General features: G+C 40.2%; 1 protein-coding gene across 4 annotated transcripts in view; it reads right to left on the reverse strand.

Annotated features, from left to right (window-relative positions):
• Nucleotides 1-14,950, reverse strand: part of CHST9 (carbohydrate sulfotransferase 9) — a 189,872-nt gene that overhangs the window by 158,277 nt on the left and 16,645 nt on the right. For 2 of the 4 annotated variants that reach the window (XM_030552961.1, XM_030552962.1), the window contains 2 exons: nucleotides 9,853-10,029; nucleotides 1,255-1,395 (listed from right to left, as the gene is read on the reverse strand). The gene's annotated coding sequence lies outside the window, so the exon portion shown is untranslated. Of the gene's footprint in view, nucleotides 1-1,254; nucleotides 1,396-1,965; nucleotides 2,003-9,852; nucleotides 10,030-14,950 lie in introns of those variants that run through there. The other 2 variants (XM_030552966.1, XM_030552963.1) reach the window with 2 other exon arrangements.

Genomic DNA, 14,950 nt, shown 5'->3' on the forward strand with positions numbered 1-14,950 from the left:
CTCCCACATTCCAGGCAAGTATCCTTATGACGGGTTGGATCACAGAACCCCCCTGGGAGCTGCCACCTGATGTGCCAAGACTACTTCTGCCCCTGCTTTCCTGCCCTATCAGCTTAGGACTTCAGTGCCTTGCCTGGTTTGAACCAGTATCACTAGCCTGCTGCAAACCCAGACCCAGGTCTGAATCACATCACCTAACAGCTATAGGCTTACATGAAAGCAGAAGTGTTCTTGTCTTTAACACTCCAGTGCCCAATTCCCAGTGGGGTTTAAACCCAAATAAATCCGTTTTACCCTGTATAAAGCTTACACAGGGTAACTCATAAATTGTTCGCCCTTTATAACACTGATAGAGAGAGATGCATAGCTGTTTGCCCCCCCTCCCCCCGCAGGTACTAATACATACTCTGAGTTAATTAATAAGTAAAAAGTGATTTTATTAAATACAGAAAGTAGGATTTAAGTTGCTCCAAGTAGTAACAAACTGAACAAAGTAAGTCACCAAGCAAAATAAAATAAAACACGCAAATCTATGTCTAATCAAACTGAATACAGATAATCTCACCCTCAGAGATTCTTCAGTAAGTTTTTTCCTCAGACTGGACACCTTCCAGGCCTGGGTACAATTCTTTCCCCTGGTACATCTCTTGTTCCAGCTCAGGTGGTAGCTAGGAGATTCTTCATAATAGCTCTCCCTCTTTCCTGTTCCACCCATTTATATATCTTTGCATAAGGCAGGAAGTCAGTGGGACAAAGGATTCCCATCCCTCTTCTCAATCGAAAAGCACCAGGTTGAAGATGGATTCCAGTTCATGTGACATGATCACATGTCACTGTAAGACCCCCAAGCCTTCATTCCTCCCAGCCTGACTCACAGGAAGCTTGTCTACAAATAGAGCCATCTACAGTCAATTGTCCTGGTTAATGGGAGCCACTAAGATTCCAAACCACCATTAGTGGCCCACACTTTGCATAATTACGATAGGCCCTCAGAGTTATATTTCATATTTCTAGTCTCAGATACAAGAGTGATACATTTATACAAATAGGATGACCACACTCAGTAGATTATAAGCTTTGTAATGATACCTTACAAGAGACTTTTAGCATGAAGCATATTCCAGTTACATTATATTCACTCATTAGCATATATTTATAAAATCATATAGAGTACAATGTCACAACCCTAACTACTGGGCTAAAGGTTATGAGAGAGGTCACCTTCCTCCTCCTGGCCATTTTGTGTAAGCTTACCTGTAAGAGCCCAGTCCCATAGGTGACATCTGACTACACCTCCTGGATTGGGTCCTGCAGATGAGTTAGGTGGAGGAACTCCTAATGTCTCCTGGTTTGTACATTGCTCTGGGGCACAGGCATCCAGACATCTGATGGGGTCTGCAGAAACACAAGTGTCTCGGGAACTTATAATGCAAAATTTAGGGGCTGAATATCTGATTAAAATATGATGATCTAGATCATTGTTGCAACCACTGTTATATATTTGCAGCAACTCTTGTACAAAGGTTGTCAAGTAAAGCGTCTGTGCAAAGGTTATGATTTGTTGCTTATGATTATGCTATCTGTATGCATGTATCATTTTTGTATTTGAAGTTATCAGTATTGTCTCTATACTTGGATTTCAAATGTTTGTTCCTGGAGTACCGCCCACAAGGTAGTTAGCCAGCACATCTTGGAGAGATTATTCAAATTAAGTGGATCAACAAGAAACACTTGGTTGACAGTGAACCATGGAAGATGCCCACCTACACTGAGTGGACTGTTATGTAAACGTGCTGCCATGACTGAGTGAAACTGGGCATGAACATGTGACTTGCCCATGTGACTCCAAACACCATCTTGTTGCTGTAATTTTCCACAGTAAGAACAATGAGATGCCCTCCACATAGCAAAAGCTATAAAAGGCCCTGGAAACACCTCCATTTAGTCTTCAATCCTGCTTCTTACCTCTGGAGGAACTTCGCTATGAACTGAAGCTCTGAACAAAGGACTGAATGACCCATCCAAGCTGTGGACGTATTCCAGAGACTTGACTTAAGACAGCAGTTTATTCCATCACTGCTACAAGCCTGAACCAAGAAATTTGCCATTACTGCATGTACTTGATTCCTTTAACCAATTTTAACTCTCTTCTGTCTTTGTTTCTTTGTTTCTTTCTTTCTTTCTTTCTTTCTTTCTTTCTTTCTTTCTTTCTTTCTTCAAACCTTTATATTTTAGATACTAAAGGATTGGTATCAGAGTTATTTTTGGGTAAGATCTAAGTTATACATTGACCTGGGTGTATGGCTGGTCATTTGGGATCAGAAGAACCTATTATTTGATGAGACTGGTTGTAAAGAACCACTCATCTCTGAATCCAGTGTTTTTGGTGGTGATATAAGAACTGGAATGCCTTTATGTTTTCCTGTTAGCCACCGTGGTGAAACAGAAATTTAATTTTGTTGCTGGGTTGGTATATCCTATGGGGGATTAGCCACCAGTCTTGGGGTGTATCTGCCCTATTTCTCAACAGTTTGTCCTGAATTTGGTATCCTCAGTTGTGACCCACTAAAGCACTGTTACCGTGGCGTAGTCGAGCAGGATCATGTGCATAGCTTATTGCCCTAAAACACTGGTGATGGTTTTGAGTGAGTTTTAAGTGTGGTGGTTACAGAACAGACAAAGTGGTTACTGGTTTGTTATTTACTGTTTGCTTATTTCAGGAAAGAGAAGTAGGGACAGAAAAGTAGGGAAATGGGTGAAAGTAAAGTTATCAAAAAGTTGGAGCTGCACAGGTTGCGAGGGGAAGAAAATGAAAGGATGAATAAGAGACAGATGGAACTTAAACAGATAGAAACTGAAGCAGAGGCAGCCAGCTGGAAAGCAGACCACAAGAGGGCCATGGAAATCCAGAAGCAAGTCCTGGAATTGAAAGATAAAGAATATGGAGTATATGTCACACCTACCCCCAGAGGTTACTGCCAGAGGATTGGTCACTGACCAATGCAGAGGCTGTATGCCCCATGTCCTCTTTTCTAGACAGGGCATCAGCTACCATGTTTTTCTTCCCTTTAATGTGTACAATCTCCATGTTAAATTACTGCAGGACCAGGCTCCAGTGTAGCAGTTTTGAGTTTGTGCCCTTGGTCCTGTTTAGCCATATTAAGGGTGAATGGTCTGTTAGAATCTTGAACCTCCTATTAAAGAGGTACGGTCTCAGTTGTTTAACAGCCCACACTATGGCATAGCATTCCTTTTCTATGACAGAATAATTCTGCTCAGTAGGGGACAGCTTTTTACTTGGGAAGGCAACGGGGTGCTTCTTGCTGTCCTCCTCTGTTTGCATCAGTACAGTACCCAATCTAGTGTCGGATGCATCAGTGAACAATTCAAAAGTCATATCAAAGTCAGGGCAGCTGAGATGCCCTGAGGCAGCTAAGTGAGGGTTTTGTGAATCCCAGTGTAGCCTGATTCTGGCATTTAGGAACCTAAAGTGCCAGTTAGATACTCAAGTCCTTTTGTGAATCCAGCCCTTCACGCTGGTATAGCATCCTTCATCCTAGGATATTCAATGTGCTTTACAAAAGGTGGGTAATTAAATGTGGTCTGCACATCCCCACTAATTCTGAATAGCTTTATAGCCACTTCTTCTTTAAACCAATTTTAAAATTTTCTGGAGCTTTGTTGTAGACCAGGCTCCAGACACTCTGAAATGTTTATACTGAACTGGCACCAGGTCAATTTTCTTAAAGTTAAATCATCAGCATAAAAGTTCACATAACCTTGACTATCAGCACAGAGATAGATTGAATCCATCTGCCTGCATGAATGAAAATCTTTGTGTCTTCATTTTAAATTTACATTTTTTCCCCTTGGGTCAGCTGCAACATTGAAGTCAGGTAGTTGTGTAACCAGGTACTTATTTAAAGAAAAAAGCCCTGAACAGAGCTACAGAGAGCATATGTGCACTGAATAGAGAGCCACAGGTGGAGTATTAGTGAGATATACAAGTTAGTAAGTTTTAAAGAATATACCAGTGTTACCTTCTAATTTTACACAATGCATCCCTTAAATTATGATTTCCACCAAATATATGTTGGTTTCTATCTTGGGATTCCAGCAACTTTCCTTGTTGAATGAATTCTAGTTACTCACCCTGCAGTTATATTGACTTTAACATCCTTCTGGGCAATTTTGTACCATGTTTGTATCATAGTTTCAAATTACACTTAATGAATTAATCTTGACTATCAATATCAAAACTCCCAATCCACAATAACCCCAATAGAATGAAGAATTCCTTTTTCTTTATGCTGCAAAGATCAATTCCTGCCCCGAATTACAATTCTGACAACTCCACTGAGTTCACCCAGGGTGGAAAGCCAGGCTTAGATTTGGATACATGCCACCTCTTAGGAGAAAAGAACAGGCATATACAGCTGATTTCATTTGTTCAGGCCTTATGATGAATAGTCATCTTAAAATGAATGCATTGCACAGGCTCTGCAATTTTAAATGTCTATTATTTTATTTTAGCATTTTTACAGTCGATCCCTTTCCATGCCATACACTGAATTCAACAGTCTTCCATAAGAAAAGATTCATAATATAAGTCTGTGCAGAAATAAAATGTACAGAAGTATATTTGTGCTAGCTACACTGTTCACAAGTACAAGTAAAGCATGCAGAGCATGGCTAATTGTTTCAGTGTTGCCTAAATATTTGATATAAAAGGCTAAAAGCCATGGCCAGTGCTGCTCGATGTAACAGCTGTGTCACCTATGAAGTACAACAAAGGCTAACAGTAAAGGAGTGTAAGCCATATACTTAGGCTTGCCAGGATTCAACTGAAATCATTAGTTATTGGTAAATGTAGATTTCACCTGACACAGAAATTGACAGAAAAAATATATCCATTGACAACAGTTCACACTGACAGTCTCTCTTGCACCTAACACCCAGATGGATTCAGTGTCAAGCCCCACAACCATGTAGGTAATCCTCAGTAGCCCCACTATCATGGCTCCGCTCACTCACCCATCAGCCGGGAGTGCAGAGGCCATCCCTGGGCAGAAGCCATTCAGCAGCAGGGTGGCCTCCCAAATGGCCATGGTTTCACCTCCACCAAGCAGCACTGCAGCCTTCCCTGCATCTTGCCCTTGCATGTCTAGGAACTGTCAGCTGCACTAGGAGCCTCCTGCAGCCCTGCTGTCAGCACTACCTCCAAATATTATCCAAAGTTACAAAAATATAATAATCAAATTCTGCCAAGGCTAAAAATATTATTGTCCTTTTTTGCCTGAGCAGTTAGACTATATTCAGGCCTTGCTGGGTTGTTTCCGAGTCAGCTATTTCTTGGGTGCAGTCTTGTGTATTTACAAGAATGTACACAAAGTCCTGTTTCCCTGAACCCAGTAGAAACAAATAACATGAGGCAATTTCCTTGTTCAGAAATCCAAGCCTGTCTTTCCAGCTAGTAACATACTCACTCAGTGCCCCATGCATAAACATCTGTCACTTTCTCCCTCTCAGGCTTTGTCTACACTGGCAAATGAACAACAAAACATTCAGAGGTGTTAAAAACGGGTGACTGTAGCTTTTAGAATTGGGTTTCTACTGTGTATACACATATTCATTTACAATGATACATTTCAGTGTGTACTCTTGCCAGTAAAGTTATTGCTAGAACACTAAAAGAAGTCAAAACCATTTTTTTAAAAATCAAACAAATATTCATTCACCACATACATCTATATCTGAGATGGAATACTGAAGCTTTGCTGTGGCAACAATATCTATTTTTAAAGCCGAGATGAGCAATAACTTCTCAAAATGAAGTTATATGGGAAATTCTATACTAAATTTTTAGAAGTTATTTCCTAAGTTACAAAGCTTTCAGTGAAGACCAGCTTTCTCACAGGTTTTGGCAAACAATCAATCTATTGCTTGAATCTGCATAGGTCTGTTGAAAACCCTGTAATAACTAATAGCGAATGGTGTAAAAATCTATTGTTTTTTTCTTTTATTTTTTTAAAATCCCTCTTTACACTTAAAGTTAAGTTGCACTCCATTAGAAGGACAAACACCTCAAATCTTTACTAGGATAACTTAAAAGTAAACATCCTGCATAAATAGATTTATTTTTATCAGATGACGGATAAGAAACTCAAGTCAAAAAGTTTTTTCAGTTCTCAAGAGGACTGAAAAAATACACTTTTACTGGGATATTTTTTCCTTGTAACCTTTTCAGCTAATAGTGAACAGATGACTATTACAAACTTCACTTGCAGCAAATTCAAGACAAGATAACATCATCATCCATCTTCTTGATGAACCTCAACATTTTATCTGCAGACTGGAGCTGGGTGCAAAATGGAGCATGTCAAGCATCTATGCAGCTCTCCATGAAGGAAGTGCAACTGAAGGTTACAAAACTTTTAAAGTCAACTTTTAAGCTACCATCTGGAGCCTATTTAATGATTGCCAAGCACGTCTGCCACGATCATACATGCTTAAAATTAAGACAAAACTGATCCAGCGTGACTTTTTATTTTAAGACAAGAACTTGATGCTATACAAACAACCAGGAGCCTCAGACCAAGAGGCTTTGCCTATAGCTGTCGAAGACAGCAGTAGTCCAAATCTAGCTAAGGGTGGTAGTCAGTGAAAGGCATCACCAGGTAAGAACTATTTGATAGTCTTAGCCCAGCTCCTACTGAACAAAACATCCACATTACAAAAAATCCCACCCTCACAAATGACAGCACAATTGTCAGCCTCATTACACACGGCAAGGAAGATTTTGGGATTACAGTATATAAAGATTAATGTACTTCTTTAATATGTGGGAACACAAATAATTGCAATTCCTGAAAGCAGGAATAGATCATGTGTGATGAAAATGCATGTTACTAGATACACAACTCTTTCTTTTGCTAGGGCATGCATGCCAGCCTTGTCTGTACAAATGGTGACATAAATCTGTCTGTTAGATGATGGTTAAAATTTAATTAAAAGGAAAAGTTTTACATGACTGCACAATTAGCTTGATGATTACTGAATTAAAAAGGAAGACAGATGCTTTCATATTTGCTTACTCTATCCAATTTTCATATGTTGGTAGAATGCCATGGTCAGTATTATTACGCTCCATGCAGGAAAAAAAAACCAATATATTAACAGTTTTTTCATTAGTTAATTATGTTGCATAATACCCAATATTTACATTTGGAGATAAGCAATAGATTCCTTGTATGAAACTGTAAGTTATAAGATTTCTAACCAATAGAACTTTCCTTTAATGACATGGCCAATATATTTTTGTGTCTGGAGGGCAAGTCTGACTTTGAAATATTTATTTAATTCACTGCACAGGGCACAAAAGTGACCGAAATCCCCTAAGATTTCCATGTTAGCTATAGACCAGTCTATCTTCAAGGCCAAAAGTAATGCCCAATAGACTGTGTACTGTGTCTTCTGCTTGAGGAGATTTCAAGGCACACTAAATTTCTTATCCTAAGAGATACCATGACTCTGTCCAGTTCAGAGCAAATGAAATTATATGGCAGTTGCCTTTGACCTCGTGTTCTGGAGAAGATTCCTGAAAATCATTACAAAGTGTTTTTTAGAAAATATAGCTTGCCAAACATGTCTGCACTTGTAAGAATAGTATATAAAGCTATTATCAAAATCAGTTTTTTAGCAGAATCTTTAGCTACTGATTAAAATGAAGAAAAACATGTTTGTGTCCAAAGCTCCTACCAAATGCTCATTTCTGCTGTTTCAGAATTCAGAGATTCATATCTAAAACTTTACGGACAGCTCTTGAATGCAATCTCAACAGCACTTATCCTTCTATTTCTGTTTAGCAATTTTAGCCAACAGTGGGATTTGTTACATTGAATGTGGTTTGTACATTTTCTCTTGCTGTCTAGAAATTGCACATTTTCAACAGGATCTAAACATCTCTCTCTTTCCCTTTACAAAGCTCTTCATCTTGAAAATCCCACTAACATCTAAGGAATATTTTTAAGCAAACGGAGACCACACTATGTCTGTGAAAATATCTCCTTGACTGTTCCCTATCGACTGAGACGGACATATTCTTGTGTCATCAGTCTGCTGAATGCTTCAAAATTGCTCCGTTTTTATTTGCAGCAGCAGCACCTGTAGCTTTTTGAAAATTTCAACAGGTATCTTGTCCCTTTGAGAATTCATTCAAAGTAAGAAACTAACTGAAAAAGTAAGGTAATAAGATGAATATACATGCAGAATACCAGTAAAGTAGAAGATTGGCCCAAACCTTAAAAGGAAACAAAATTTTGTCATTAAAGTAACACTAGGATTGTGAGATCAAGCATTTAAAAAGTTAGGAAGTTCCAAAAGTTAAGGTTACTCCAGCAATGTTAACTTGACTATGTTGCACATCCTGTATATTTTTGGTATGCACTAATAAAAAAGAATACATATATTCAGTTTTATATTTAACATGGGGGAATAGAGGCAGATTTGAGCTGAAACCTGTCAGTTGTAGTAGTACCCCTTTAAATAGCTTGGAAGCCATCTAATGGCCTCTTTTCTTCTATTGAAGAAGCCACCTGAATTCTAGCAGAGCAGCAGAGTATGTATGTAGTTAAACCTTGTATATTTGTGTACAGTTAGTAAATACGGTTATTTGAAACTTAACTCTGTCCATGTATCAGAAGGGTAGCCGTGTTAGTCTGGATCTGTAAAAGCGGCAAAGAGTTCTGTGGCACCTTATAGACTACAAAACGTATTGGAGCATCAGCATGCATCCAACAAAGTGGGCATTCACCCACGAAAGCTCATGCTCCAATATGTTTGTTAGACTACAAGGTGCCATAAAACTCTTTCCCGCTCTGTCCATGTAGTTGCCTCATATTCTTAATGTTGTATGTAGAGCAAAGACACCCCATTCGTACACTTGGTAACTAATCTAGCTTTGTCAACAACCTGCATGAGGATGCTGTCTTTGTGTTTCCATTTTTCAATCTGTAAATTGGAAATGATAATGCTCCATGTGCCTACTGTATCTGCGTCTCTGCCTTCTGTCCTTCACAGGGGTTGTGTGACTTAATATCATCCTACCTCATTCATTCTTGCTTTCAACTACCTGAAAGGGGGTTCCCAAGAGGATGGATCTAGACTTTTCTCAGTGGTAGCAGATGACAGAACAAGGAGTAATGGTCTCAAGTTGCAGTGGGGGAGATCTAGACTGGATATTAGGAAAAACTTTTTCACTAGGAGGGTGGTGAAGCACTGGAATGGGTTACCTAGGGAGGTGGTGGAATCTCCTTCCTTAGAGGTTTTTAAGGTCAGGCTTGACAAAACCCTGGCTGGGATGATTTAGTTGGGGATTGGTCCTGCTCTGAGCAGAGAGTTGGACTAGATGACCTCCTGAGGTCTCTTCTAACCGTGATATTCTATGAGTCTATGATTCTACCAACCAGCCATGATGTGCTTTTGAGCAGAGGTAACCCATGACGAGGGGAAAAAAGTAGGATGGTTTGAATTCAAGCTACATCAAAGGGGACTTCAACCTTGGGGCAAACTCATATTTACTGAATTTTGTTTATAAACAAAATTATTATTTCATCAATCCTTTCCCATTTGCTTTTACTGAAGGTATTTATAATTTCATAATAACAGCAGAGCCTCACACTTTGCTTCTACCCGTGCCAACTTGGTTGCAATGGTAATGTCTGTGATGCCATAAATCCTGCAGTATGGGGTCTGTACAATTCCTACATTCCACATGTTACTCATTTGATGCCATGCTTGCATCTTTCCCGTGACACCAGTCAGGCCGTCAACTCCACCTGACATGTCACTCACCAATAAGACTGCAGGGAGGCAGGAAAAATGTCCTTGCATTTCCTTCCCTGGGTGTTAGGAGCTGTTTAGGGACTGCTGAGAAAGCAGCCAAGTCTGTCCCCTTTTCCTCACTCTCAGTGCTCCAGCTGCTGGCTTCCTAGCTCCAACTGTGCTTTTATGTCCACAAAGCAGGATAGGCTGTGGGGAGGAATGACAGAGAATAATAAGTCAAGGCTGCCTCACATTTGCCTACCCACCTCTTAGTTCTCATCAGTTCTAAGTGTAGCACATTCTCATGTGCCGCCAGGAGGTGGCCATAAGGAAAATGACAGTGTGTGTTTGTGGGTGAGAGTGAAAGGGCTTGGTTGGATGAACAAGGAGGTTAGGTGGGAGGGTGGAAGAAAAGACCAGGAAGGGGAAATAGTGGCTATCAGGGGACGGTATAAGGAAGGGGGAAGGTGAGGAGCAAGAACAGGAGAGAAATATGGGCAGAGAGAGAAAAAGCCAATAAATGGCGGAGAGACTAGGAAATTCACAAAGAGACACAGCAGTAGAGAAAGAGGAGATGGGAGGGAGAGAACCGAAGAGTGGGAAGGAAACACTGAAAGTTATATCAGAAAAAGTTTGCTCATGTTGACAGAAAAAAGTAACTCCAGGAATTACATGGAATTCAGTAACTCTGCAAATAGAAGATGGGTCATGGCTGAAGGAGCAGGCCCCAGTTTACTGAAGTGTTTAAGTTTGACATGTTTGAAAATTATAATTAAGGCTAAGATTTTGTCATGGGTATTTCTATTAAAAGTCATGGACGGGATGCAGGCAATAAACGATAAATCATGGATTTATTGAAGTCCAAGCCCTGGCATCCTGGGGCTGAAGCCTGAGACCCAGTGCCCGGGGGCTGAAGTCACAGAGGTCCCGTAAAATCACAGAATCCATGACCTCTGTGACCGACTCATAGCCTTAATTATAATTGGTCTCCCCTGTAATTCCCTAAACCAAGTCTCTTTCACACGGATCTTTGAAAAGAAAAAAAAGGAATGAAAAATCCCAACTGGCAACTGCTAGCAAAAAATATCTAATGTGTTCAGGTCACACAGACTGTCAAAACACACATTTGCCGAATTTGGCTTAGCACTCTCTGAGGAAAGATAACTCTGAGTCCAATCCCTGGTAGGATTTTCAGAGACGGATCTTAAGTGGAAACCCCGATCCCCTGTACTAGTAGAAACAATGAACAGGGCAATGAATAGGAAAGGTGTGGTAACGTAACCCTGGTTAAACTCCCTGCACCGTTTTTATCATTTAAGAGTTTCTTTTTATTCTGCTTCCCTGAAGAGGATACCCCTGTTGATGTTGAATGCATGATGCCCATCTGTTATAATGATGCTATACTTGCTCAGTGGCTGCCTATTCATAGACTACATAGAAAAGGCTTGATCTTGTTGATCCATACTTGGGCAAAACTTCCAAAACTCTGAATGAGCACAATGGATTCTTTTCTGCTACCGTGGCGCAATATAGTTGGGATGATGAACATAAATTCTTTCCAGTGAAAGTTTCAGTAGCATATGTTTAAATTTCTGGAATGACTAACTCCCTGAAAAATGAAGTAAAAGGGGCAGCAAAGGTGGCTAATATCCAGAAAGTGCTGAGCCTCAGCCTTTGAAAATTCAGATTCCTTTAAGGAGTCTGAAAATTGGGCATCCAAAATCACTTTTGAACATTGAGGTCATACAGTTTGAGTTTGCTGTTTTACTTCTTATAACTGACACAGAACAAGGGACACCAGGAAAAATAAGAGTGGTTCGGTAAGCCTAAACAGATGTGGTATTCATTTCTTTAGCATGTATTGACTTCCCTTTCTACTTCAGTTCTAGGATGCAGCATTTCTGATGTAAGTAATATTTTATCCTAAAAGTGGGAGAACATCAAGTCTGGGTAGAACAGAGATAAATGGGAGACAAAAATGGGAGATATGCTTCATTGTGAGGGGCTGTGGAGAAGTCTCAGGGGAACTTCTAATTGGGGAGACATTTCGGTTAGAGATAGTCTCTCTTCCTGTTATTTTTGTGAAAAAAATCTAGGAGCCTGCCAGTAAAACTGAGCCTTGCATTTCTGAAGTAAATTCAAATGACTCACTTTAAAGTGCTTTTCCAAGACAGATATAAATTTAACAAGTATAGTTTTGTGTTAGTGCATTCCTGAACTAAATTTAATTTCATATTTCTTTAAACTGTACAACCACCTGGAAGCAGTTGTAACAACAGCAATAGCAAATCAATGTTTGCAAGGAAACTCAGTTAAGTATTAAGATCTAATAATATACTGTCTTGGCAGTAACTGCAAAATTCTGTTTTCCTTTGCAAACAGACTGTCACAAAATAACAGGTATCTATTATTATTATATTAAATAAAAATATATTGATTTCTACTAAAAAAGTTCCTAATATACACACACATTATTCTAAGGCTCAGAAAAACTATATGCTTTGGTGTCTGGAAACACTTCAAGGAAAGTTTTAGGCTTGGTGCTTTTTGAAAAGAACATTTTGTTTGTTTCTAGAAACAACAGCCATGAATATAAAGGGCCCTGTCCTTCCATAATGGATTTATTCAGTCCTGCCTTTACCTGATATCTTGTTCAAGGAAGGATAACACTCAGAACAGGACTCGAAAAACACACAACCAAAAATCCACCACCCTGCCCTGATATTTTAGTGAGAATAGATTTCAGACATGGAAAGAGGATGTGGTTCTTCCCTCTTGTGCTGTCATTTAGATATATTGAAGATAGGTGTAAAATGGTACCCAAGAATGGAGGCAATTTACACTGATTTTTGCACCAGTGCAGATGACTACACTAAGAACAAGAGGCAATGGTGAGTCGAGGCTCCAAGTGAGTCCCTTTTTCATTGGACTATTTTTCATATTGACCTAAATTTTTGGTCGAAACTTGAACTAAATCTTAGGCTTTTTATTGTGGCTTCTCCAAACACCCTGGAAAAGCAAACCTTTGCTGAGGTCTTTTTCCATTATTTTTTCATTTACATGAAGCTCTGTGCTTCCCAGTTACAGCTGAGGATAGAAACAGAAATTTCAAAAATCTCAGGAAACAGGATGCTGTTGCAGTATTTCCTTCCTCTCTGGAAGTAGGAAATATCAAATATTTAGGATGCTATTAGGAAACATCCAAATGTTCAGATGCTTTTTCAAACCAAGTCAACCCTCTGAACCTTTAAGAATCACCCAGACAGTAATTTGTCTATCTACTTAGATCTTTATACCCATCACCATATCTAGCCACTTCTACCTATCAAAACAGACTGAGGATGTACTTCTATTGAAATGTTTTAGATACAGGAAATATCAAGTGTTCTGTTTATTTTGTTACTGTCATCTTTAACTCCACAGGAAATGCTACAATCTGGATATAGGTGAGGCACAAATAGTTTTTAGGGGGATTGTCCCTTTAATAAATAGAAAAACTTACACAGCCCACTCCTAAGAACTTGGCCATGGGCCCTACTTTCCTATAATCCTTTTTTCTCATCTTTCATATAATAGTCCCTTTGCAATGGTAGAGAAGTTGAACTAGAGTTAAAAGTTGCTCACTGGGGACCAGGCAGTGCCCTGCCTCCTGTTACAGTACCATACTAAGATGACATGAGTAGAAATGTGCACTGTATTTTTGGCCACCCTGGATATTATGAGGAGGACATGGTGGAACTCTGATACTAAGGGGGATGTTGGTTTGCAATGGTCATGATGAATAGTTTTGAGAAAAATGTGTGAAAAAATATGCCACAGTTAATGTTAAATAAAAGCCTGCTTGTGCCTAATACATTGAAGAATTTACCCATGAGAAAGTCATTATTAAATATAGTGGGCTCCTGTAATACTGCCAAGTTCAGAAAGAACATATTTATGAGGGAATTACTGGAATTAGTCCCAGAGAAACTTCAATTTGCACACCCACCTCTTAAAATGCATGTGCTAAGTTTTGTGTTTACCAGTCATCTCTCTCTTTCAGTTCAGAACAAACTCTCCCTCATTCCTCACCAAGCACCTGCTTTGGGGCTTTCAACTTTAGCTTCCTTCGAAGCATGCAGTACTACAATACAGTTTCCACAGCACATCCTATTAAACTGATTGCTGCTGTCTAATCCACAGGGCAAAATATACAGTCAGTAAGGGCTCATGTACCAGGTACTGTGTTTCATCTTTGAACACACTTTTGGAGGAGGAAGTTGCTGCAAGAGAGAAAAGATGGTCTTGTGGTTAAGGCATTGAAGTGAGCTCCACGAGCTCTCAGGTCAGTTCCTGGCTCTGCTATCTTGAGCAAGTCACTTAGTCTGTGTATATCTCAGTTCCCCATCTGTAAAATGTAGTTCTTCGAGATGTGTTGCTCATATCCATTCCAGTTAGGTGTGCATGTGCCGCATGCACGTTCGTTGGAAGACTTTTTACCCTAGCAACACTCGGTGGGTCGGCTGGGTGCCCCCTGGAGTGGCGCCACTATGGCACTGGATATATACCTCTGCCGACCCAGCCACCCCTCAGTTCCTTCTTGCTGGCTACTCTGCCAGTGAGGAAGGAGGGTGGGTTTGGAATGGATATGAGCAACACATCTCGAAGAACAACAGTTACAAAGGTGAGTAACCGTCTTTTCTTCTTCGAGTGATTGCTCATATCCATTCCAGTTAGGTGATTCCCAAGCCTTACCTAGGGTGGTGGGGTTGGAGTGAGATGTGGCAGAGTGCAGAACTGCTGAGCCAAAGGCTGCATCATCTCTAGACTGTTGGACCAAAGCATAATGAGAAGCAAAGGTGTGGACCGAGGACCAGGTAGCTGCGCAACATATTTCCTGGATTGGTACATGAGCCAGGAAGGCAGCAGATGAAGCCTGAGCCCTGGTAGAATGTGCAGTGAGGTGGTCCAAGGGAGCATGAGCCAAGTCATAGCATGTGCGGATGCATGCCGTCACTCACGAGGACATCCTCCGGGAGGCGACAGGTAGGCCCTTCATCTGGTCAGCCACTGCAACGAAGAGTTGGGGGGATTTATGGAAGGGCTTTGTCCGATCGATATAAAATGCGAGTGCCCTACGGACATCTGG

Source organism: Gopherus evgoodei, chromosome 2 (genome assembly GCF_007399415.2).
Source record: "Gopherus evgoodei ecotype Sinaloan lineage chromosome 2, rGopEvg1_v1.p, whole genome shotgun sequence".
Taxonomy (NCBI): domain Eukaryota; kingdom Metazoa; phylum Chordata; order Testudines; family Testudinidae; genus Gopherus; species Gopherus evgoodei.